Source organism: Ambystoma mexicanum, chromosome 11, assembly GCF_040938575.1.
Source record: "Ambystoma mexicanum isolate Mex_15411 chromosome 11, UKY_AmexF1_1, whole genome shotgun sequence".
NCBI classification, from domain to species: domain Eukaryota; kingdom Metazoa; phylum Chordata; class Amphibia; order Caudata; family Ambystomatidae; genus Ambystoma; species Ambystoma mexicanum.
In genome coordinates this window covers 1128554682-1128579716 of record NC_090934.1, presented here as the reverse complement: position 1 = coordinate 1128579716, position 25035 = coordinate 1128554682, and the positions used below count along the sequence as shown (strand labels likewise).

Here is a 25035-nt window from a genome sequence, read left to right as displayed (position 1 = left end):
TCTTTCTTTAGTTATGCAATTAGATGCCAGGTTATTGGTAACGAGGTCTGAGAGAAGGAAGAATTTCCCAGAGGGTAGGACTTGGAGTAGAAGTGAGTGGCCTAAGGGTGAGCCAGTCACTAGGGAAACTAGAGGGTCTTTGAGGGAAACTCAGGCTAGGCCACCACTTACTGAAGAAGAAAAAGAAAGGAGACACTAGGAGAATCTCTGCTTATATTGTGGAGATGGTAATCACTTTGTGGGTAGATGTCAGTGCATGCCAAGAAGATTTCCAGTTATTGCAGGAAGAGGGCAAGTGGTGGCTAACATGATTCAGTCAGCCATGCCACATATTACACTCAATGTATCCTTATACTGAGGAGGACAGCTTAGGTGCGGTGGTCCATGCGTGTTGGATTCTGGAGCAACAGGGAACTTAATGGACAGAACTAGTAGTTTAGGGGTTCCAGTAGTGGATGAGATTTCCGGCCGTGGAAGGCGCACAGCTTTCATCTGGACCAATCTCGCATACTACCAAGCAGCTAGGATTGAGGATAGCTGAGGGACATAGAGAAGAAATCGTTTTTGAACTCATAGATGTGCCTCAACTACAGATAATACTAGGAATGCAATGGTTGACCCTACATAATCCCTCAATGGACTTGGGAAGTGGGACAGTAGATTTTAACTCGGTTCTGTAGAGAATCATGTGGTGCAAAGGTTGGTGTTAGGTAAGAATTGGTGCAGGCCAACTGGTGAGGACTACACAAGACATATCTACTTGGTATTAGGTAACCCACCTTTTGATATAGGCCTGTACTGCACAAGTTGGTAGTGTGTATGAGCAGCCAGGCTCATCTTACACATACATACTTAAAGTTATATATAAATATGTATTTATAATGCACACAAGGTTTAAATAAGCATTGTCTACTAGTAACATTCACAAAGTTTGGATTCAGTTTCTAAAAGACAATACAAGTTGGTAATTACTTTTCCTATGCAAACACATATTCCAGCACACAGACTTGACTTCAGTAAAGGTCAGCATTGCACTTAGTCTCAGTTACCAATTCAGTTACTGACTTCCTTAAGGAAGGAATGGTTAGAATAAGACTTAGAACTGACTTTCAACAGTTGTAAAACAATTACAATCTCCTATAGTAAGGCAAGTGAACTTGTATCCCAGCAATAATAGTATCCACAATTATAACTTATGAGGGAACAAGTACTGCCAACGTTGGTAGGTTCAGAGGAGTGTATTTAGGGAGATAGGACAGCCAAGGTCAATGGACAAAGTCAATAGTTCTGATGCACTTCTTACATAATGTCTTAACAAAGTTCAGATGAAATCAGAGTAACTCAAGTGAGCTACTTTGTAGAGAGCACAAGCTGTTAGGTCAGTGCAGGTGAGTTGAGATCAACTCCAAAAAGCACTTCTCACAGCAGGAAGCACTACTTATGGCTAAAAGGTGAAAACCTGCGATTCGAAAATGTTCCAGCTGGATTCTTCCTTGCTATAGCTTGGCAGACCCTTGTTCCTGGACCTTGGTCATGGTGACGAAAGGAAGGACGTTTGGCGGGCTCCTGCTGCAGTACTCGGGAGAGGGACTCCTCAGCTATGGATTTCCTTTGTTTCAGCGACACTTCTGGGTTTTGGTGCCTTTTCCTCTGCGTCAATGAAGAACGAATATCTCTGGTTGGAAGAAGCTTTCTCCATCGGCCCTGGACTCTGGTGAGGGGACTCTGGATCAGGATTTCCTGTCTCTGTAGGGTCCTCGGGATGCCCACAAAGATTTGGTCGCATTTGGACTTTGCAAGACGATGCACTCGTCAATGGTCACAGAACCCCTGGCATTGGGCTTCTGCAGCTCTGGTGAGGCACAGCAAGTCGGGGGTTGTGCCAAATGGAAGCTTATCTTGAGGCTAGTTGGTCCCACCAGCCCAAGGGAGGAAGTCGTCCCGTACGGGTCTTGGCAGTCAATATGAAACGGGGTCAGCAAAGCTGTAGGGTTTCACCGGGCACTTCGCGGTCCAGGAGGGAGCTGCTGGCATCTCGTCATGTCTTCTTCTTTCGGATGGTCCTCTCCAGTGGTCGACTCTGCCTCTAGTCCTAAAAACCTCACTTTTTATGTGAATTCCCATTCATTCACAGCCTATGCTGTCAATCACACATCACACATCACAATCACATATGCTGAAATTAGCAGTTGTAAATGCAGTTTTTGTCATTTTTCCCTCCATGCACATGATCTGCTTTGGTAACATACATTAAGTTTTTGTTTTCAGCGTGCACAGTTTGCACATTAGAATGGGTGATCTGGGCAAGCATGCATGTTGTGGTAATATATTGAAGTTTCACATAGGATCTGGCACTTAAACATTTTGTGGAAATGTTTCAAATGTGGATTTCTTTTCTGTTACAAAAAAATCAGAGTGCTGTTGAAATTGCAAATGTGTGTTTTGAAACTGTTATGAAAGTGCTCATTAAAAGAGAACCTTCTAAGCAAACAGCACTGCCACTTGATGTGAGGGGATGGGGTAAATGAGAGTATAATTATTTAGTAAGTTAAGCAGGGTAAGTGGCAGGAACCATGTTTAAATGCATGGAGTTGGAAATGTACTTTACAAAATATATGCATACCTGTATTTTGTGTTGCTAGATGCAGATCTGGATAAATCTTGAAGTAGGAGAGTTTTACAGTCCTTTTTGATGCAGGTGCTTGGGAATCACAGGAGACCTTTACTCGAAGTGTTGCACAGTACAGCTGAAGTGTTGAACGGAGATGACCGAGTTAGATGTAGAGTTCTTGGATGTGATTGGTGCATGGGTGTGTGACTGCTTAACAGCAGCCAATGAAGAAGTAGTGAAAAGAGTGAAGTGGAAAGGGAAGAAGGGCTGTCCTGTTTTACAGGGTCTGCGGATAGGGTGTGCCACATCCGGGTCTTCTCAGGATGCCTGGTATGGAAAGGGGACTCTGGGGATTAGCCAATCGGGTGTTCTGGTATTGCTGTATAGGAAGAGCGGGTAATATTTCTTTATCATTGCTGTGTGTAGTGAAGATGGCTGGGGTTGCAGAGATGGGGTGAGTCGGTGTGTGGATGGTGGGAGAATGCTTTGTGAGCGAGTTGCAGAGGTATGCAGAGAGAAGTGGCATTTCTGCCAATCTTGGATTTCTGGGAGTGAAGGCTTTGTGGTGCACTGTGCCTGGTCGCAATTTGCAAGCAGTGTTTGCACTTTGTAGAGATATGGACACTTTCAATACTCCCGATGTTCTTGTGGAGGAGTGCATTTGGGTTATATCAGTGCAGTAAGTTTGCTGAGTGCACTGACGGACTTGGTGAAGGTACTGATGCTGCTTTTACCCAGTGCAAAGGTGGGATTTTCACACATAGCACTTAGAGCAGTATGGAAAAGCCCCAATGTCTTCTGTCCTCAGCCAGATGCAGGAAGGTGTCTTGTCAACAGAGGGATGTTGTCTTTTTTATGTAGTGCTGGGATGTTCTCTTTTGAGAATGAGAACATTAATTCTATGAGTGAACCTTTTTTTACAGCAGATGGCATGTTTTTGTCCAACATTGGAAATGTCATTTTTCTTTACAATGTAAGGGATGCTTTGAAGAGGTTCATGTTAACCTGTAAGAAAGAAAAGAGAAAAGCCCAACATGCTTTTTTGTAAAAAAAAGTGTTTGTTTACAAGCGCCTTCAAAAAAATAGAAAAGGCTCTTTTCAGAGCGACCACTAAAGTGGAAACCGCCTACCCTGGGTTACATTTCTCTCCCCACCTCCTTGCAGTGGGCGCTTTGTCCGCGGACACCACGGTGGTCCATGGACAGCATGTGCATCATCCGTGGCTTTTGAGGATTGCAAATTGACAAGGGGGGGGGGGGTCCTGGAAGTCCCTCTGCCAGACATTAGTCCTGGTTGCGAGAGACTTACCCAGAGTCTTTAGCTCACTATCTTTCACAGAGAAGAAATATCCCAAACATATCAGTCTTTGTCCTGCCCTGGGGCAGTCCAGCACCGAAATGCTAGGCAATTCTCCTCTGAACAAGAGTACCAACAGCATCCCCAGATACGTGTTTCGGTCTGGTTGGACCTCATCAGTAGGGAGGAGCTGTACCTCTAAGAAAAGTGAGCAAGGGGTCCATCTCTGGATTCCCCTGGTATGTTAGGGTGAGACCCAAAGGACCCCCCTTGTCAATTTTGAGGATTGCATGCATGGAAATGGGACTGTGGAGCCCAGGGGATTGGCCAATGAGGGTTCCTGGGTGTTACATTAAAGGAGAGAGTGTGCTGAGAGGAGTGCAGATGGCTATATCTTTCAGGAGGCAGTGTGTGTGGATTTTGTGGGACTCGTGGACCCATTGGTTGCAGGTGTATGCAGCGCCGTGTGGAGTGACTGCACATCTTGGATTTGAACATGTTGATATGCAATGGTATGGAGTGCGCGGCATGAAGTGGGTGGACTTGCCTCCCACTTTGTGCCACTTTGGTGACGCACCATCATCCGGCCATAATTATTGTTCATTGTGGAGGGAACAGTTTAGGCCATGTAACTGGAATTTTCCTGCAGTTTGCAATGAAGGAGACATTTGGGAAAATGATTACCTGTTTCCAAACTCCTGAGTAATTTTTCTCACATTGCACAGACAGATGTCCCGTTAATTTGGTCCACAAATGGAGAAAGCGAGGCGCGATGTCAACAAGGTTGTTTGTGCATTTTTGAGCGATGTTGGCATGACGTCTTTCCATAGTGAAAACATTACATTTCACAGCACCAATATTTTTCGCAGAGATGGATTACATCTTACTGATGCTGGTAAAAGGCTTTTTTTTTTTTTTTTTTTTTGCGAAAAATCCTAAATGCTTTGCAGCCCTTTTTGCAAATATAGCAAGCATTTTACAGTTCTTGTTGCCTACTTTATTCTAAAACTAACAGCACCAATGGTCGAACACTTTATCAGCAAGAACCATGTCCCGGAGGAGTTCAACTGGTCCATCATTGAAAAAGTAAACCTTCCATCAAGAGGAGGGAACCTCCATGATTTACTCTGTCTCCTCGGCCCTCGAGACTATATCTACCTCACTCTCCCAACTCGGCTGGCTCCCTTTCCTCTCACAACTGAAATTCCAATTCCTCTGCCTTGTCTACAAATCTCTCTAGGACCTCGCCCCCCTATCTTTCCTCCCTCCTCTCTTTCTACTCACCCCCCGCTCTCTCCGCTCAGCTGACCTATACCTTCTTACTGTACCCCCTGCACCTTGTGCCGCCTCACGCTTCCGCTCCTTCCAACTCTTGGCCCCCCTCCACTGGAACTCCCTACCTCTCCCTATCTGCTCCTCACCCACCTACCCATCTTTTCGCTCCTCCCTGAAAGCCCTTCTTCTCCACTCTCCCCCTGACTCTCCTTCCCTACCTCTCCCCCCCCAAAACCCCTCCCCCTCCTCCCGATGCCCTTTTATTGGCTGCTGTAACCACCCGTGCATGCCAAGACTATCTGGGAACACCCCCCCCCCTCCTTTTGAGTAAATTGTTCTATGTACTGTACCACTGGCTTGTTTCAAGTGTGTAAATATGCTTCTTTCTTTTGTATTGTTATACTGTAAAGCGCTTTGGTGTAAAGCTAAACCTAAACTGTACCGGTGTGAACAACAATGGATATTCAGACTTAAACAGACATCAGTGGTCTGAATGAACCAACATCCTGGCAAACCCTGGCGACCTTATAAGAACTGCAGCTGTACAATCATTAGCTGTACCCTAACCTTTAACCTTCACGTTTATGTACTGTATGTTTTACCAATTAAGATGTGTACTGTTTGTTAAAATCCTCTAAACTTGACCTAAATGGTACTAATGTTCTAGCACCTAGAATGGCATATTTGGGAGTCCATGTAATTAGTTTTATCACCTAGTTTTACCCCATTGTAGTACATAACACCAGCATAACTATCAACTTGACTTACTATGAACTAAGATAAGTATTGTAAAACTTGAATGTCTGAGACTTGTCCACCTGTAAACCCTAATGACTACCTCTATCATCAATAATGGGCTATAGTACATCCTGTGAAACTTTTGTTACACAGTACAAAGACACAACGCTGTGTGCCTTACAACACACACGCAATTTTGGGAAGAGATTTGGTGCCACTATGGGAAAAATGATATTTCCCATAGTGACACACAGTGCATAGACATAGCACCCAAACACACGTACATTTGGAAAAGGTTTTGCACTTTTTTCAAACGGACTCCAAAAGACTACATCTCCCATGATCCCTGGATCCGACTCCACGAGATCCCGCACTGTCGGGAAGTTGCGAGTTAGCACCCTTATGTCAATTAATTCCACTATTTGACAATGTAGAGGATTCATCTGGTATTCATATTAGTTCACATGGGTTTAAAAACGACTTAGGAAATTACTTTATGAACAAACGGGCTCGCGTGACTAGTATCACGTGACACGTTTTGCAGCCTCTATCCCAGACGTCCCTCCCATTGTCCACTCATTCAGAACCGGTAGAGCGTATGGTATTTTCAAACCGGTACGCACACCAGACGGCCGTTGTAACGTCGAAAATGCTTAGGCTGCTACTGCGCATGCGTGAATTTCAATGGCAAAGCAAAATCCGACGGTACTGTAACGTTGGATTTTGCTTACCCGTCAGAAAATGATTTCTGGTCTACGGGGCAGCGGGGCAGGGGCAGGTGCAGCGGGGCAAGGGGCAGGGGCAGCTGTACATTAACCCTATGTTTCCACAGCGCATATTATTTATTTTAACCCTATGTTGTGCAGGGCAGTGCATTAACCCGTCAGAAAATGCTTTCTGCCGTCAGAAAATGCTTTCTGGTCTACGGTGCAGGGGCAAGGGGCAGGGGCAGCTGTACATTAACCCTATTAACCCTATGTTTCCACAGGGCATATTATTTATTTTAACCCTATGTTGTGCAGGGCAGTGCATTAACCCGTCAGAAAATGCTTTCTGGTCTACGGGGCAGGGGCAGCGGGGCAAGGGACAGGAGCAGCTGTACATTAACCCTATGTTTCCACAGGGCATATTATTTATTTTAACCCTATGTTGTGCAGGGCAGTGCATTAACCTGTCAGAAAATGCTTTCTGCCGTCAGAAAATGCTTTCTGGTCTACGGTGCAGGGGCAGCGGGGCAAGGGGAAGGGGCAGCTGTACATTAACCCTATTATCCCTATATTTCCACAGGGCATATTATTTATTTTAACCCTATGTTGTGCAGGGCAGTGCATTAACCCGTCAGAAAATGCTTTCTGCCGTCAGAAAATGCTTTCTGGTCTACGGTGCAGGGGCAGCGGGGCAAGGGGCAGGGGCAGCTGTACATTAACCCTATTATCCCTATGTTTCCACAGGGCATATTATTTATTTTAACCCTATGTTGTGCAGGGCAGTGCATTAACCCGTCAGAAAATGCTTTCTGCCGTCAGAAAATGCTTTCTGGTCTACGGGGCAGGGGCAGCAGGGACAGGGGCAGGGGCAGCTGTACATTAACCCTATTAACCCTATGTTTCCACAGGGCATATTATTTATTTTAACCCTATGTTGTGCAGGGCAGTGCATTAACCCGTCAGAAAATGCTTTCTGCTGTCAGAAAATGCTTTCTGGTCTACGGGGCAGGGGCAGCGGGGCAAGGGGCAGGGGCAGCTGTTCATTAACCCTATGTTTCCACAGGGCATATTATTTATTTTAACCCTATGTTGTGCAGGGCAGTGCATTAACCCGTCAGAAAATGCTTTCTGCTGTCAGAAAATGCTTTCTGGTCTACAGGGCAGGGGCAAGGGGCAAGGGGCAGGGGCAGGGGCAGCTGTACATTAACCATATTAACCCTATGTTTCCACAGGACATATTTATTTTAACCCTATGTTGTGCAGGGCAGTGCATTAACCCGTCAGAAAATGCTTTCTGCTGTCAGAAAATGCTTTCTGGTCTACGGGGCAGGGGCAAGGGGCAAGGGGCAGGGGCAGGGGCAGCTGTACATTAACCCTATGTTTCCACAGGGCATATTTATTTTAACCCTATGTTGTGCAGGGCAGTGCATTAACCCGTCAGAAAATGCTTTCTGCCGTCAGAAAATGCTTTCTGGTCTACGGTGCAGGGGCAGCGGGGCAAGGGGCAGGGGCAGCTGTACATTAACCCTATTATCCCTATGTTTCCACAGGGCATATTATTTATTTTAACCCTATGTTGTGCAGGGCAGTGCATTAACCCGTCAGAAAATGCTTTCTGCCGTCAGAAAATGCTTTCTGGTCTACGGGGCAGGGGCAGCAGGGACAGGGGCAGGGGCAGCTGTACATTAACCCTATTAACCCTATGTTTCCACAGGGCATATTATTTATTTTAACCCTATGTTGTGCAGGGCAGTGCATTAACCCGTCAGAAAATGCTTTCTGCTGTCAGAAAATGCTTTCTGGTCTACGGGGCAGGGGCAGCGGGGCAAGGGGCAGGGGCAGCTGTTCATTAACCCTATGTTTCCACAGGGCATATTATTTATTTTAACCCTATGTTGTGCAGGGCAGTGCATTAACCCGTCAGAAAATGCTTTCTGCTGTCAGAAAATGCTTTCTGGTCTACAGGGCAGGGGCAAGGGGCAAGGGGCAGGGGCAGGGGCAGCTGTACATTAACCATATTAACCCTATGTTTCCACAGGACATATTTATTTTAACCCTATGTTGTGCAGGGCAGTGCATTAACCCGTCAGAAAATGCTTTCTGCTGTCAGAAAATGCTTTCTGGTCTATGGGGCAGGGGCAGCGGGGCAAGGAGCAGGGGCAGCTGTACATTAACCCTATGTTTCCACAGGGCATATTATTTATTTTAACCCTATGCTGTGCAGGGCAGTGCATTAACCCGTCAGAAAATGCTTTCTGCTGTCAGAAAATGCTTTCTGGTCTACGGGGCAGGGGCAAGAGGCAAGGGGCAGGGGCAGGGGCAGCTGTACATTAACCCTATGTTTCCACAGGGCATATTTATTTTAACCCTATGTTGTGCAGGGCAGTGCATTAACCCGTCAGAAAATGCTTTCTGCTGTCAGAAAATGCTTTCTGGTCTACGGGGCAGCGGGGCAAGAGGCAGGGGCAGCTGTACATTAACCCTATTAACCCTATGTTTCCACAGGGCATATTATTTATTTTAACCCTATGTTGTGCAGGGCAGTGCATTAACCCGTCAGAAAATGCTTTCTGGTCTACGGGGCAGGGGCAGCTGTTCATTAACCCTATTAACCCTATGTTTCCACAGGGCATATTATTTATTTTAACCCTATGTTGTGCAGGGCAGTGCATTAACCCGTCAGAAAATGCTTTCTGGTCTACGGGGCAGGGGCAGCGGGGCAAGAGGCAGGGGCAGCTGTACATTAACCCTATGTTTCCACAGGGCATATTGTTTATTTTAACCCTATGTTGTGCAGGGCAGTGCATTAACCCGTCAGAAAATGCTTTCTGCTGTCAGAAAATGCTTTCTGGTCTACGGGGCAGGGGCAAGGGGCAGCTGTACATTAACCCTATGTTTCCACAGGGCATATTATTTATTTTAACCCTATGTTGTGCAGGGCAGTGCATTAACCCGTCAGAAAATGCATTCTGGTCTACGGTGCAGGGGCAGCGGGGACAGGGGCAAGGACAGCTGTACATTAACCCTATGTTTCCACAGGGCATATTATTTATTTTAACCCTATGTTGTGCAGGGCAGTGCAGTAACCCGTCGGAAAATGCTTTCTGCTGTCAGAATATGCTTTCTGGTCTACGGGGCAGGGGCAGCGGGGCAAGAGGCCGGGGCAGCTGTACATTAACCCTATGTTTCCACAGGGCATATTTATTTAACCCTATGTTGTGCAGGGCAGTGCATTAACCCGTCAGAAAATGCTTTCTGCTTTCAGAAAATGCTTTCTGGTCTACGGTGCAGGGGCAGCGGGGCAAGGTGCAGGGGCAGCTGTACATTAACCCTATGTTGCCACAGGGCATATTATTTATTTTAACCCTATGTTGTGCAGGGCAGTGCATTAACCCGTCAGAAAATGCTTTCTGTCGTCAGAAAATGCTTTCTGGTCTACGGGGCAGGGGCAGGGGCACCGGGGACAGGGGCAGGGGCAGCTGTACATTAACCCTATGTTTCTGCAGGACATATTATCTATTTTAACCCTATGTTGTGCAGGGCAGTGCAGCATAGCATTAACCCGTCAGAAAATGCTTGCAATGGCATTTTTTGACATTGTTTTTTGTAGCCAACCATATGTTGTACGGAGCAGTCAGCATAAACCCTATGTTAGCAATTTGTGTTATACATTTTAAACCTGTGTTGTACAGGGCAGTGCAGCATTAACCCTATGGTGGCAATTTTGTACCCTATGTTACATCATTTATGGTGAGATTGCAAAATCAGACGGCAGCCTAAGCAAATTCTGACGGCACATAAAATGCAATTTTCTGATGCCCTGCAAAGCCGCCTGTGAGGAATTGTGCCAATATGACCCTATGGTGGCTTGGCGCCGTCCTTCCCGGGCAACTGGAGCTGTGCCTCAGCATTTTTAACCCCATGTTGCATCATTTCGCCAGCCTAAGCAAATTCTGGTGGCGAATCCACTGTGGAATCGCGGGTATTGAGTCCTTTCATTTTTTCTTTTGTTCTTTTAGAGTATTAACGCTGTTTTTGCTTAGGAGTTTACACATTTTACTGTTAATGTGATGATTGTTTTGCAAAGGTAAATTTTAACCAAACACAATAAAAAATGTTTTTTAAAAAAAATGGAGTCTTTTCCTTTCCCCAGCTGTACAACCTGCAGACTTGTCTGGGCCCATTTTTAATTCCAAGGCCCCCCCCCACCCCTTTTGGTGTTATCTATTGTGGCGGTTGCCCTCCCCAGGCTTTCATTTTGCCTTAAAGTTTAGCCTCCCTGGTGATTTTATTCTGGTTCTGGGCCTCTCGGACCCCTCTAGCCTCATGGGGGGAAGGGGGGTGGAAACTCCTTTATGTAATGTCTTTGAGGCCCGGTCTTGTGGTGATGAGGTGCTGGTGGGTCCCCCTCCTTCTCAACCGGGCCTCCTTTTGTGGGACCTATTTTCTGCAGCTACTTGGGGATTCTCTCCTCGTGGAGGTCATGGGGCTATACCTGGCGGGTTGTCTCTCCTGGACCAGGTCTGCAGGGCCCCTAGTCCTTTACATCCCCCGCTTTTAGGGGGAAATGTCTCCCAGCGACCCCCCTGCCTGAGGTGTCCGCTTTGCCCCTCTTGGGTGCGGTGCCTTGGCCCTTCCTGGCCTCAATCTTCTCCTGGATGGTTGGTGTGGTGGAGGTTGTGAGGTAGTCCTCTTTGTATAGCTGACTGCTCTGTGGTCCGGAGCCTCCTCCCTCCCTTGCTATGTCCTACGGTATCTTCCTCTGTGTGTTTGCATTAATAGAGGTGCCTCACCTGTTGCACTCGTCGGGGTTGCACTTGTCGGGATCCTTATGAGGCTCCACGGGTGCTCCTGCTATCCCCCTGTTGCTCTCCTCTATGCTTGCCCCTTCAAGGCTCCTGCTGTCCCCCTGCTGCTCTCCTCTACGCTGGCCCCTTTAAGGCTCCTGCTCTCCCCGTGTTGCTCTCCTCTACGCTTGCCCATTCAAGGCTCCTGCTGTCCCCCTGTTCTCCTCTACGCTTGCCCCTTCAAGGCTCCTGCTGTCCCCCTGTTGCTCTCCTCTACGCTTGCCCCTTCAAGGCTCCTGCTATCCCCTGTTGCTTTCCTCTATGCTTGTCCCTTCAAGGCTCAGGGCTGGCTCTGGCTGCTTTCCCACTCATAAGGCACTGGATGGACGGAGAGGCTATTTGCAAAAAACTAGCTGCTTGGGTGCTGTAGGCAGATGAAAGTGTCTGAATTGCCTGGGCCTCCCTTTCACAGCCCGACAGAGGAGATGAGTAGTGCCTTTGAAGGGTTAGTCTTGCCCAAACTATGTAATGGGATGCTAATGAACCTGCTAATAAAACAACTACCCTTTTGTGAGGGTCCAATAATTAATGATATTGAGCATTGATTTCTAATACTTTAAGGAATGAAGCAAGCACACTGTGTTGTGATATGCACTTAGTTAGCAGGCCACACCATTTTTAAAATGTTCGTAGGTAGGCCACCCCCATCAGGTATTAGACCATGGCCATCATGCAAGACACACCCCCAAATGAGCCCCCACCACCTTACTTTCTTACCCCACTTAACGCCCTGGGAGTACTTGAAGCATATATGGGTAACATATAAAATATTCTTGCAGAGGGCTGGTTGTGTGTTCTCCGGATTCGAAGCACCAAACTCAACGCGGGTCTTGGATAGTCTTTCACTGAAGGAAAATCGTAAAGTACATGTACCCATAGTAAGTCTGCATAGCACCATGGATGACACAGTGACTGTGTAGACCTCTAATGATCTACCATCGCCAAAGCCTGAGATACCCATAACCTTACCTGCCATTGCCCCTCAAGGTAGGGGTATATTCAATCTTGCCCCACAAGGGAGGAGTACACCCAATTTTGATCAATCCAAGCATTCGGCTCTCCTCCAATTGGCCCGACCTTATGGCCAATATTGCTAAAGAGCTACTACTTTCTAAGGACCCATTTGACCGTGGCTTTTTGTCGGGTGCATTAAACGATTGGGCAGCAGACCTATGGGTGCCTAAATTGAACTCTGCATCCCAGACACATGGGCATGCTAGCGCTGATGCTACAGGCACTAAGGGTAAACACTGCCAGCCAAACTCTTTCACAAAGGGAAATGACAGATCAAGCCACTCAAACTGGCCTCTGTATTGAGGAATCCCTGAGTTCTATGGGGCCAATATTGGCATGCGATGAAAAGGCAAAAATCCCTAGCGTAGACTTATTACAGGAAACTGTTCCTTCCTTATCTCTGCATGAGCTGAGTGCTGGCCATAAAGAGGTTAAACATCCCACAGTCATGAATGCCAAATTGAAAAGCACTTCCCTATGAAATCTGCCAGTAAAAAAAAAAAAAAAAAAATCACATATGCCTAAGGTAATGGACTTAATGGACTCGAACACTCATGACTTTGTAATGGATCAAAGATATTTCATTATAACGAACATTCAGAAAACTAAAGAAAAAGAGCCCAAAGAAGCCCTGCGCAATAAGGTTCTCGCTTGGTTGTGCCACAGAACTGTCCCAGGAGTAGTCGGACTCAAGGACTTAAGGATCATTCGGAGGATAGATCTGAGTGACTGGTGTCTGCTACCCAATTGTGACTGCATTTTGGTGGGCTGTGGGGCCAGCACCTTGCCTGCTTTTCTCAGACGATGCAAATATCTACCCAAAGGGACCTCAAACTGTAACATTATTCTTAGAATTTAGATCTTCAGAGAGTTTCTTATGGTTCTTCCTCTTCCTGATTATTGTTAACATGCTTACTCTGATTTTCTCAATACTTGAACTGCAGTTACTAAGTGGATGGTGATTGTTATGTCTTGCCCATTTTGCTCTTATCTTGTTATCGACCCTTATATGTATTTATGTTGTTTGTCTTGTCTGCGCCCTTAAGCTTCCGGGTTCTCCGGTGCGCAATACAAATTCAATAAAGTAAATTAAATGTGCTCAAACACCGCCTGGGGACTGTATGGGAACCTGACGCATAAAGTGTTGCTAAGTATCACACACCAGGTGAAAAGTGCGGCTTCTCTCGTGCAATTATCACACCATTGACGAGAAGTCCTGTCCCGCCTCCCCTCACTGAAACAATTGCACTCATTCTGAAAACAACGCTACAACTGACTGCACACTACACATCCCATCTCGAAAAAAACCGCAGCTATCTGGACAATTGGAGACAATCACTGCCATCTTTGCATCCTTCAAGGACACATCATATGTGCCTGGCTGCTTCTGTACTCGAAACTCTTTAAACTGAAGCACTCCTCCTTTACCTGACGATCATTAACTGCTCACAGCAGGACACAAATGTATTAGTTCCGGAGGCAAGTGGCCTTCATAGAATCATAGTTGGCTAGCCCAACCCTCCGATTGGGTTTATAGCTCTTTGGTGACTATTAGCCAATTAGGAGGGCCGTTCTGTTTGGGATATGAGGCACACTGTGGCAAATCAACTTCCGGTGCACCAGTGGTGCAGAGATGAATATCGGTTTCTAAACCATCAAACAACCCCACAACCTCTAGTATACCATAAGGGATCTGAATAGATTGGAAACATAAGCAAATTATAAACCTTGTTCAATTTTGGTAACATGGACGGAGCGGCATGCTTATCTGTGAATAGCCGTGGATCGTTGGTTAGTTGCAACACAGCGATAATACAATTATTACCCAATGTCTTTGCTTTGGGTAATAATCGCTTCGTGAAAGCGAGGCGAGTGGAAAGCATCTAAAAGTTCCTCCGAGCCTGTTTTTGCCATTTAATTGTATTAATCTGTGCTCCGTGCCTCAGTGAATCCCTCTCCCTGCCTTCCCCACCAGCTTCCTCTTCCTGATCCCCGCCCGTCTCCCAGCCCGCCCACCTCCCTGATTGGTCAGATCACTAGTCTTAACGGATAAGAGTTTCTTGATCTCCTATCCGCCAGTTGTCGCTGGTACCCCCGCCCTTATTTCCCTCGTCATCACTGTGTGCCCACAACCCCTTAGGTCCCAACGTTTCACTGTGTGCGCAGACCCCCTGGTTCACATCTCGTCACTGCCCCTCCAACAACCTCCGGTTCAGTGTGATGCTGCCAGCTTCTCGCCTGGTCCCCTAAGATATCGCCATCTACCCCATGCCCCTCTCGTGTCCCATGTTGTCGCTGTGTTGCCCCAGCCCCCTCTGGTCGCCCTTGATGTCGCTGTATACCCCCAGCCCCTCTGGTACTGTGATTTCTCTCTGTACCCTCTGGTCCCCTGCATGCTGTTGCGGTTTGCCCCCACCCCCGGTCCCCTGCGATGCCCCTGTGTACCCAACCCCTCCGGTCCTCGTTTACAGTTCCCAGGCATGCCCTCCTGTCTGTGCCCAGGCACCTGCACTGTCGAGGTGTCTCTAGACCGAGTGTAGTAGCTAGTCTTCACATTTGTGCTGTTCATGCCCTGTGGGAGTGTCTTTGCTTTCTCCCGCTTTCCCTCCCTTGTCATCGAATGCCTTTGAAGCGCATTGCGCTTAATCGCCGTGTGGATGGAACATCATATCATATCATATCACTATGCTTACTCTCTACTTTACACATTACACAATTAGAGTGCACCTCTACCCCTCAATCAATTCGGCCAAGCTGCTCACATATGACCACTACCCCACAAACACGTCATCACTCTAATAAAAAGCAGCTATATCCCATTACAAACCGGCCTTGCTGCACATATAAGCGTCCTACAGGCCTAACGCAGCCAGAACCCAGTCTGGGTGTACACCCACCAGACTGCACACATCATCAACACCTCATACACCCCAGTCAAAAATGTCATAAAACGGATGCAAATTATATATTCTGTATAGCTTATGAATTATATGTTCTTTAGCACTACCAAGGAGTTCTCCAGGATGAAGTTTCAAGGCACAGCCAAATAGTTCCTACTGGATAGTATGTGATGTTCCATCCCACTCTGTTGCTCCTGTCAGCAAGCATAGATGTATAAGCCCCCATTTGCTTTATTGGCCCACATTCTGTATAGTTGAAGGCCATTTGAAGTTACGCTGATTTGATCAATGTTAACACAAAGAAGCAAAGTAGTAGAGAAGCAATCAAGTTTTACGCTGATCATTTTATTCTTTACAATGAAATATGTATTAACAGAAAATAAATTGCAAAAACCAGCAAGAACATTTATTTTTGGACAACTTCGAAACAATGGCACTCAGGAGGTTGGTGCGAAATTGAGGTCATCCACACAAGCCAACGCGGAATGCTCCAATGAGGATGACTTCTCTCTAAGTGTAAAGAGATAAAGTAAGGCTCAAAGATTGGGATGCATGCAATAGCCACCAAAATGTAACGTATGACAGCATGAACATATTAATCAATAATTTATTTGGTATTTATAATGCCCCTATACAGCAAATGGTGCATCAAGGTACATATATTTATAATATTAATGTGAAATTAAAAATTACAATGTACATGTCATCAGAGTGAACTGGACCTTCCAGCCCTCTAAGATGAGATAGCAATACCCTTGAGATAGATGGGGATGCAGAATTGTATTCAAACAGCAATAATCGAAACAACTCGGGTAGTTGGCAAAAGGATAAGTGTTTTAATATCAATTATCTAAAACAGGAATGATAACGGACATCAGCAGATGTCTCATCACTATCTCAAAGCGTTTCATTAAAAAAATGACACCTTTATAGTAAATATTCGTCATTGATGACGTTAACCTGTGTATCACTCATGTCATCCTACGTGGGAAAACTTAAATACCTACGGGTGAATGCGATAGGGTCTAAACGAATCATCTAGGTATACTATCCATACTCGTTTGGGCAGTGAAATAAAGTGATAGGCTTCTTAACATCAGGCGGGGCAACTAAGCCCTTCCCTAAAATGTCACTATAAATGTCACTAAATATACGACGTCTAATTGGCTTCACAACTATAGGACCCTTGATCATGCGGTCCTTTATCATCGGTAACTTTCCAACCTCTGTCAGTACCCTCCCAACCTATGTTAGCAGCTCTCAGGCTGAGCGTCCCGGTGCAGATAAGCTAGTCTTAACCACAGCTTCCCAACAATTAACATGATCATCCATCATCACCTCAGTGGTCTGCTGTCAATTAGGGCGTTGAACTCGTCCTTGGAAATGTTCCTTGCTACTGAAGAATTCAGGGGAGTGAAGGCACACTCTGCCTTTGTGCGTAGGTGTGAACATCATGCTCTTCCGACTTCTTCTCCCCACGTGACTAAAGACCACGGAATTGAGCTTTCAGAATTCAGATTTTCCGGACTAATGTCCAGGAAAGTCATAATTGTATAAAAAATTTATATTTTATGCGGCTAGTAGTTTTGACCATTGTTCCTGAATACATATTCCTAAATTTCACAATTTGCATCACATTGTATCAAAAAACTCCCACTTGTGTACAATTCAACCAGTCTGTTACAAAAGGAATGAATTGCCATTTGCAACTGTGGGTCACTTTTTCATTGGTGCCTGCGACAATTTTATGCCCCAGGCCAACCTGGCGGCCAACGATGCTTGGATAGTGTCATACATTCTGTTGATGTAGCTGTAGTCTTGGTCATAAATCCCTGAGAGGGGAATGCGGATTTGGGTATCATCGGCATAGTTGGTATGAGCCTTGAGGGACCCCGCAGGGAACTTGAGTTGGATGGGCAGCAGTGCTTCCAGCATAGACACTGTGTGCCTGCAAGAAATTAGGCAATCCATTTGGTGGACTTGGTTGAAATGTTGGCAGCTAAAGTGAGGTGGTGGCAGAGTGTTTGGTGGTTGACCAGGTCAAACGCTGCCGATGGATCGAGAAGGAGGAGGGCTAGGTTGCCAGTGTCGTGGATATCGTCGAGTTGGTTTTTCAGGTCAAGGAGGAAGTATTCTGTGCCATGGACAGGTCTGAAGCCTGACTGGTGAGGGCTGAGGATGTTGTGGTGTTTCAGGTAGGCTTGTATTTTAATGTATGATATGGAATTTATAACGCGCCTATACACAAGTGTTTCTAGGCCAGAGAAGACGAGGATGGGGAAACAGAGGGAGGACGAAACAACAATCTTACTAGGCCTTGTCATTTAGATCACGCAAGTGCAGGGAAGGGGATGTAATCAAAGGTGCAGCCAGCGGGTGGCTCAGTGCAGGTAATCAAAAGTGCAGCCAACGGGTGGCTCATAAGTGCAGAGCGAAGGGGATGTAGGGTTACAGATACAGACCCCAAGTGCTGGGGCAGCCAAAAGGCAGTGCAAGGTGCAACTGGACAGGCAGGGACTTGGGCCCAACTTCAGAGGGTGACCAGTGCGTGGACCAGACGGGTCATCAGCAGGGGAGAGGAAGAGAGAAAGCAGAAGCAAAGAGGAAGGTCTTGAGTTGCTTCTGGGACCAGAGGTAGTTCTGCTCAAGTTTGAGAGAGGCAGGGAGGCTGTTCCAGAGGGAGGCCCCAGCCGAAGAAAGAGATCTGCCCCCAACTTTTTGCTTTGAAAAGCGACTGACCCTCAGAGAGTTGGAGGTGGATGAGCGGAGAGCTCGAGAAGGGACATGTTTAGGAAGAGAGAGTTGTAAGTAGTGCGGTCCCAGTCCCCAGAAAGACTTGTGGACAATGCAGAGGGTCTTGAACTTGATCCTTGCCACCATTGTGGGCAATGTAGGCAGCAATGGTAGATGAGTGTTCAAAATGGCTGCGCATCGACGCCATGTTATCCTGGCTCAAATTTTACACACTAGCATTACAAAGCCGTGTCTCCAGGTGTCACAGGTCCTCTGTCTGTTACGCAGGGGCAGCACAAACTTGTGCATCCCCATAGGGTTATGGCACCTGCACTATAGTAGTACACAGGACACAGTAACCCCTCAGGGATAGAGGGCTAGGGTCTGTTGGATTGGATAGGCACAGGGAGGTAGGGTAACCGGAAAGAGAGTTAGGTAGAGGGTGTGGAAAGCAAGGGGGAAGTAGGGTAAGGAACAAGTTACTTACCTGTAACTGTTGTTCTCTAGCATGGGTCTGGCACGGAATCACATGCTCATGAATATTCCCTGTCGTCGGGCTGGGAATCCTCGGTATAAGAAAAAAAAGTTTCACTTTTGTTTATAAACTGTCTTTCTCCTATAAACCAATGTCTGAGCTATGGGTCATACTGCCACCAGCCAATGACTGCCCTCTCCCTAAGCCCCTCCTCTGGCAGCCATCCTCAGATTTGGTAGCACGTAAAGTGGCAGTATGACCAAGAAGAGCCCCAGAGGGGCAGGAGGGTTCACATGTGATTCCATGCCAGACCCATGCTGGAGAACAACAGTTACAGGTAAGTAACTTGTTCCTTCTCCAGCATGGGGTCTAGCATGCATTCACATGCACATGAATAAAGAATACATAGCCCGGGAGGATAGCTCAGCGGCAACGTGCGCGCCTTGGAAGCAAGACGACACGAAGCAACACAGGTTCGATTCCCGGGTCCGCGCTTAGAAACCTCTGGGTGTTTAAGCGCGTTATAAATACGCAACTAAGACAAAAAAGAAAAACAATTATGCAACCAAAAAAAAACCAATTCCTGTAACAGCGCCTCGATGCCCGTGGCCTGTGTGAGCGCTTTAAAAATGGAAATAAATAAAATAGCAGTACATACATACACGCCCATGGGAGGTGGCAAGGCTCAACAGAAGGAATTACTCTTACCTCCTCACCTTCAAGCAACCAGGTTGCGTAGCACTGCTTGGCCGACTCTGTACTCCTCTCTGAAATCCCTGTCAATGCAGTAGAATTTTGTGAAGGTGTGGGTAGACCTCCACGTAGCAGCCCTGCAGAGGTCTAGCAGGGGCACAACAGACAGGAACGCAGTCGTCGCAGCAATCGCTCTGGTGGAGTGGGCTCTCGGACGGCCAGCCAGCGGTTGGTTTGCCAACTAGTGACAATGGGAGATGGAAGCCTTGGACAAGGCCTTCCCATTGTTCACAGGACCAAAGTTAACAAAAAGCCGAGAAGCCTTCCGGAAACTCTTTGTGCGGGCCACCTAAAACTTCAGCCCTCAAGCCACATCCAGTGAGTGCAAAGTCTTTTAAGCCGGCGACGAAGGAGTCAGAAAAAACACAGGCAACACCAAGGGTTCGTTCACATGAAATTCGGATGGAAACTTGGCCATGAAGTAGGGCTGCGTCCGCAGCACCACCCTCGTCTCGTCGAAAGTGAAATAAGGCTGCTTGCAGGACAGGGCATGGATCTCACCTACTCTCCTGGCAGAGGTAATGGCCACGAGGAAACCTGTCTTCCAAGAAGGAACTTGAGCAGAGCTTTATGCATAGGGTAGAAAGGGGCCCCGTGAGCCTAGTCTGCACCACGTTGTGTTCCCACACCGGGGCAGCGCCTTCACCGGCGGGAGCGATCGGAACAGTTCCCTAATGATCTCCATGACTAGATGGTGCGACCAAAGCAAAGACTGTCCTGGAGTCCTGGTGTAGCGGGAGAAAGCCGCCAGATGCACCAGGATGGCGACGTGCGCCAGCCCTGACATAGCCAACGACAAGTTGGAAGGACTTGTGGGCCGTGACCCTCAGAGGGTTAATCTTCTGTGATCGGCACCAGGTCGCGAAACGCTTCCGTTTGTGTCTGTAACACTTCAGAGTCCACGACTCCCTGGCCTTGGCGAGGACCTCCCTGCAGTCCGCAGGCAGCTCCTAACCACCGAACTCGAATGCTGCAGAAGCCAGGGCTTCAGGTTCAGCAATCTTGGGTCGTGGTGCAGTATTGCGCCTCCTACCCTGGCGAGAAGATCCACGACCACTGGTAGCTTGACTGGAGGGGACACGGACATGCTGAGAAGGTCCGGGTACCAGATTTGCTTCGGCCACACTGGTGCGACGAGGATCATCCTGAACCAGCACTGTTTGAGTTGACCGATGACTTGCAGTAGCAGCAGCAACGGAGGGAACGCATACAGGAACAGGCCTTCCCAAAGGGAAGGTGAATGCCTTCCCCATGCTCCCCGGCTGGGGGAAGCTGATGGTGAACCTCCGGCACTCGGTGTTCATCGCCGTCGATAACAGATTGATGTGAGGACTGCCCCACTTGAGGAAGAAGTTGTCCACTTCACCCTGCAGAAGCTCCCACTCGTGGCAAGAGCACAGCTCCCTGCTGAGGGAGTCGTCACTGTTTTTGACTCCCGCCAGGTGAAAAGGAAGGAACAAGTTACTTACCTGTAACTGTTGTTCTCCAGCATGGGTCTGGCATGGATTCACATGCTCATGAATATTCCCTGTCGTCAGGCTGGGAATCCTCGGTAAAGAAAAAACCAGTATCAGTTTTGTTTCTGATCTGTCTTTCGTAGTAATAACCAATCACTGATCTCTGTGTCATACTGACCACAGCCAATGACTGCCCTCTCCCTAAGCCCCGCCTCTGGCAGCCATCCTCAGATTTGGTAGCACGTAAAGTGGCAGTATGACCAAGTGAAGAGCCGCAGAGGGGAAGGCGGGAGGGTTCGCATGTGAATCCATGTCAGACCCATGCTGGAGAACAACAGTTACAGGTAAGTAACTTGTTCCTTCTCCATCATGGGATCTGGCATGGATTCACATGCTCATGAATAAAGAATACATAGCAGAACCACGGGAGGTGGCAAAAAAGGCTCAACATTAAGCAATACAACAACTCAACATTAAGCATCTCTTACCTCCTCACAAGGCTCACCTCAGGCGAACAGGTTGCGCAAAACTGCTTGGCCGACCCTGGACTCCTCCCTGGAATCCTGATCGACGCAGTAGAATCTTGTGAAGGTGTGCGTCGACCTCCATGTAGCAGCCCTGCAGATGTCCAGCAGGGGCACACCAGACAGGAATGCCGTGGTAGCAGCGATCGCTCTGGTCGAATGGGCTCTCGGACGGCCGCGCAACGGTCGGTTTGCCAACTGGTGACAGTGCATGATGCAGCCAGAGAGCCATCTGGAAATGGAAGCCTTCGAGAGGGCCTTCCCTTGGTTCACAGGGCCAAAGTTCACAAACAGCTGTGACGTCTTCCAAAGACTCTTCGTGCGGTCCACGTAGAACTTCAGCGCTCTAGACACATCCAGCGAGTGCAAAGTCCTCTCAGCCGGCGACGAAGGCGACGGGAATAAAACAGGTAACACCAAGGGCTCGTTGAGATGGAAGTCCGACGGCACCTTGGGCATGAAGGAGGGGTGCGTCCTCAGCACTACCCTAGTCTCGTGGAATGTCAGATATGGAGGTTTACAGGAGAGGGCCTGGATCTCTCCCACTCGTCGTACGGAGGTGATGGCCACAAGAAACGCTGTCTTCCACGATAGGAACTTCAACGGTGCCGAATGCAAAGGCTCGAATGGCAGACCCATGAGCCTGGTCAGCACCACGTTGAGCTTCCACACCGGGGTCAGATCCTTCACCGGCGGGTACAAGCGGAACAGTCCTTTCATGAACTCCTTCACCAGGCGATGAGACCACAGCGACGACAACCCCAGAGTTCTGGTGTAGCGGGAGATCGCCGCTAGATGGATTTTGATGGAGGCATGAGCCAGCCCTGCCTTGGCCAGCGACAGCAAGTACGGCAGCACTTGAGGGGCCATAATCCGCAGAGGGTTGATCTTCTGTGCACGGCACCAGACAGAGAACCTCTTCCATTTATGTCCATAGCACGTAAGAGTCGAGGAAGCCCTGGCCTTTGCAAGCACCTCCTTGCAGTCCGCCGGGATATCGTACCCTCAGAACTCTAGTGCTGCAGGTGACAGGCCTGCAGGTTCAGCGATCCTGGGTCGTGATGTCGAATGGCGCATCCTTCCCTGGCGAGAAGATCCGCATCCGTCGGCAGTTTGACTGGGGGGGGGGGGACGCTGACATGTCCAGAAGGTCCAGGAACCAAATCTTCCTCGGCCACGCCGGTGCGACGAGGGTCATCCTGCACCAGGACCGTCTGAGTTGACTGATGAATCGCAGCAGCAACGGCAATGGTGGGAACGCATACAGGAACAGGCCGTCCCAGGGGAATGAGAAGGCATCGCCCATGCTCCCCGGCCGGGGAAACCTGCTGGCGAACATCTGGCACTTGGTGTTCGTCGCCTTCGCAAATAGATCAATCTGGGGACCATCGTCAGAATAGGAGATCCACTTGATCCTGCCGAAGCTCCCACTCGTGGCACGAGCGCAGCTCCCTGCTGAGTGAGTCGGCGATTGTGTTCTTTATTCCTGCCAGATGGAAGGGTACCAGGAACATCCCTTGGGCAACGGTCCATTGCCACAGATCCTGCGCTTCCTTGGATAGAGTCGGGGATCTGGTGCCCCCCTGCTTCCTGATGTAGAACATCGTGGTGGTGTTGTCGGTGAAGACCCTTACCACTTTGCCCTTGGGGGACGGAAGGAACGACCTGAGGGCCCAGAACATGGCTCGGAGCTCCAGGATGTTGATGTATAGTGACCTCTCCTCCGGGAGCCAAAGGCATCTCTGGTGTGCGCTCCCCATCCTTATAGGGAGGCGTCCGTCGTCACAGTTTCCTGATGTGCCGGGGTCTAGAAGTTCATGCCCGCTGCTAGATGCGCGCGGTTGCCCCACCACCGGATCGCCTGGCGGAAAGTCTCATTGAGGGAGATCCTGTCTTCGAAGCTGCCCGCCGCTTGCATCCAACGGGCGTCGAGGAACTCCTGCAGTGGCCGCATCCGCAACTTTCACAGACGCACGAGTTAGATGCACAACGACATCATGCCGAGCAGGGACTTGATGGACCTCACCCTGGCCACTTCCATGGTCAACAGTCGTTGTACCTTGCCCATGATGGCTTTCGTCCTCTCCTCCGACGGTGAAGCCAACCGTGCCACTGTGTCGAGTCTGGCTCCCAGGAACAGGGCGTCTTGCGACGGTACCAAGTGGGACTTTGCAAAGTTGATCGAGAATCCCAGTTCTGTGAGCAGGCGGACGGTCTTCGCTGTGTGATCGAGTTCTCTTGACTTTGCTCGGATGAGCCAATCGTCCAGATAGGGGTATACGTGGATCCCCTGCAACCGCGCCGCCACCGGTGACAGGCACTTAGTGAAGACCCTTGGCGCCGACTTCAACCCGAAGGGCAGGGCCTTGAACTGGTAGTGCCGCACTTAAGAACTTTCGATGTCCTTTTCGTATGGGGATGTGGAAGTAAGCATCCTCCAAGTCCAGCGATGACAGGAAGTCGCCTTCCTCCAATTGTCCCAGCACGTGCTGAAGGGTGACCATCCGGAACTTGATGTATTTGTTGAGGCGGCGCAGGTCTAGGAAGGGCCGCCAGCCGCCGGTCTTCTTTCGGACAAGGAAGTACCGCGAGTATACTCCGGAGCCCCGGAGCCTCTTTGGGAAGAGTTCTATTGCGCCCTTTCTCAGCATTACTCGTACCTCCAGAAGCAGCTGTGGCACATGGTTTTCCTTCCTGGCCACAGGTGGGAAACGGGGACACTTTCTTTGGAACTCCAGGGAGTGCCTGTTGGCCAGCACCCAACGGTCGGTGGAGATGGACTCCCACACGCTGATGAATTTCGCCAGCCGGCCTCCCACCGGGGTGCTCGGGTGGGAGCCCGGCGTCACGGTCGGTTCAGTCTTGTTTCGCCGAGGCCTTGCCACCTTTGCCTCCTTGGCGACGACGGCGGTCCTCCTGTCTTGTTGCAGCATCTGTAGGCTTCCTGCGACGAGGAGTGGGCTGCCTGGCGGTACGACGAGGCATTGCCGCCGAATCCTTTGGAGGCACCTCGAGACTTGCCACCGGAGGTCCGAAAGGACTGCCGGCGCTGATGGAGAGAACCCAGGGCCCGGGCCGTCTCGGAGTCCACCTTGATGGCCTGCAGCGACTCGTCCACTGCCTTGCCGAACAGGTTGTTCCCGTCGAAGGGCATGTCCAGTACCCTGGTCTGCACGTCCTGACGGAAATCAGTGGCCCTGAGCCAACCGCGTTAGTGATGGCAAACGCTGTTGCCCATCTGGCGAAAGCCGGTGTCGGCGATGTCCGTGGCCACCGTGATGGCGTGGTCCGATGCCACTTCCTTCCTGCACGATTTCAAGGGCTTCTGCCCTCTTGTTATCTGGGAGGAAGTCCAGGATGGGAGCGATCTTGAACCACAGCTCCCTGTCGTAGCGCGCCACGATCGCGAGGGCGTTGGCTGCCTTGATGGTCGTCGCTGCCGACGAGAGAACCCCTCGTCTCATGGCATCCAGCTTCTTCCCCTTGGCGTCCGGCGGGGAAGTGGAAGTTGATGCCGTCGCCCCTGCCGATTTCTTCTTGGCCTCGAATACACGCTGATTTCTTCCACGGCTTGTATATTGCTGGCCGGTCTGATTTTTGATTCCGTTTTTCGCCCAAATGTTCCCCACTCATTTGTCGCTCCACAGGGATGGTTTTCCCCTCAGGGTTTACAAGAATAGCAGGCTATTTTACAGGATGTTTGTC

At 48.8% G+C, this 25035-nt stretch overlaps 1 protein-coding gene and 1 long non-coding RNA gene across 3 annotated transcripts in view; one reads left to right on the top strand and one right to left on the bottom strand.

Annotated features, from left to right (window-relative positions):
* The window catches only part of LACTB (lactamase beta), a 1309212-nt gene that overhangs the window by 104959 nt on the left and 1179218 nt on the right, over positions 1–25035 (top strand). The gene's annotated exons all lie outside the window — the stretch shown is intronic.
* The window catches only part of LOC138504182 (uncharacterized), a 31032-nt gene continuing 21709 nt past the window's right edge, over positions 15713–25035 (bottom strand). Inside the window, exon 2 of the long non-coding RNA XR_011279789.1 lies at positions 15713–15898. This is a non-coding gene — a long non-coding RNA (uncharacterized lncRNA). The remainder of the gene's footprint in view (positions 15899–25035) is intronic.